This window comes from Hylaeus volcanicus, chromosome 6 (assembly GCF_026283585.1).
Source record: "Hylaeus volcanicus isolate JK05 chromosome 6, UHH_iyHylVolc1.0_haploid, whole genome shotgun sequence".
In the NCBI taxonomy this organism is placed as follows: Eukaryota; Metazoa; Arthropoda; class Insecta; order Hymenoptera; family Colletidae; genus Hylaeus; species Hylaeus volcanicus.
This window is the reverse complement of record NC_071981.1, coordinates 12,406,017-12,407,754: the sequence shown is the minus strand read 5'-3', so window position 1 is coordinate 12,407,754 and position 1,738 is coordinate 12,406,017.

Below are 1,738 nucleotides of genomic sequence, written 5' to 3'. Positions count from 1 at the left end.
ACCCCCCATTTCCGGCTCCTCCCCGAGTTTTGGGACACCCTGTATACTATATACAATTGGCTTTAGAAGTACGTAGAGTTTTTCTTCTTAACAATTTTTGTGGAAGACTTTGTAAGCAATGAATTGACTTTTTGCCCTAAAAATGAGCATTACATTGCTTATAAAAAAAAAGTTTACATTCAATCAAAAAACGGCTACGTACTTCCAAAGAGAATGTTGTTGTGAAGCTACTGTAAAAATTTCAAATCGATCAATACAATAGCCACTGAGAAATCCGTCTTCCCAGTTTGGAATAAGTGGTTTCGAGAAAAACGCGTTTAAAGTTTTATAAACACTTTAATCGCACTTTGAGGCGCTGCGGCAAAATCGATAATTGAACCTTTTAACATTTGTTTTTCACTGTATCTCACATGACATATTGTTTTGATGACCCTAAAGTATCGTTTAAGCAAAAAAAAATCGATTTTTTGAAAATCCTAGAGTGGTTTTACCCCTTAATTTCTTCAAACAGAACCTTATATATTTTTGTCCACAATATATAGTATCAATTATTTTAATAAAATATACAACGTTTTAAAAATAGTTGGCATTGAAAAACTGGAGCATTTTTGTCAAAGGATTACTAACTATAACCCAAATATTCTTTCAGTGGGCTACCTACAGGCGCAGAAAAGAGCTCGAAGTATAGAGGGTTAATAGTAAAGCAGTGATATGTTCATATACTGTATATGCAGGGTGTTTCGAGAATGGCGGTACAAGCGAGCAATGGCGACTCCCCCAAAAAAATAAGTCGAAGGTGCGAAATAAAATTTATTCATATGAGGCATCGTTTTCAAGAAAATCAAGTACAAATGTACTAACTGAAAGTTTTGTCATTATGTGTTTCTGTATTTCTGGAGTATATTACTTGTTTCTTTTTTTTTTTTTTATTGTTCAAAGGGCAACACGATGTTTGCCTTTAATTATTTAACACATCTGTCGTCTCTGGAATATTGTTATAATCATGTTGCAGTGTTCATGATTGGTGTACCTTGACATCGTTAGAGAACAGAAGAGATTAATAGTATAAATTGAGAGTAAGAATGATAACAGATACAACAAGAAGTAGACAATGATTACCCATGTTTATAAATACAAACACGAGCAGAAGCAGAAGTCCGACATGACGAAACTTACAGTTGGTACATTTTTACTCGAGAGATTCTCAAACTCAATTTTCACGAAAACGATGCAGCGTACAACAAAACTTGATTCCTAACCTTCGACTCATTTTTCCACGAGGAATCATCCACTACTAGATTGTACAACCGTTGCTGGTACGCCCTGTATAGTCTCATCATAGTCACACAAATGAAAGTGCAAATAAACCTACTATTTCTGTAAACATAGCCACAGCTGATAAGTTTCTTCATACAATACTATTAAACATTATACACACAATATTTTCTATATACACACTTACCAAGTATACTAACATACTGAAATAGAACATCGTAGAGAGATAAGCAAAGGAAGTAAAGGAGTGAAAGAGCTGCAGGAGTCGATGTAGATAGGGAGAGGAGTGGGAGATTAAACGAGCGAGGGGGAGATAGAGAGAGAGAGAGAGAGAGAGAGAGAGAGAGAGAGAGAGAGAAATGTGGTCAGGTTGAAGCAGAGAAGAACTGCGCAGACCGTACACGCACACACACACGCACACACACACACACACACACACACACACACACACACACACACACAC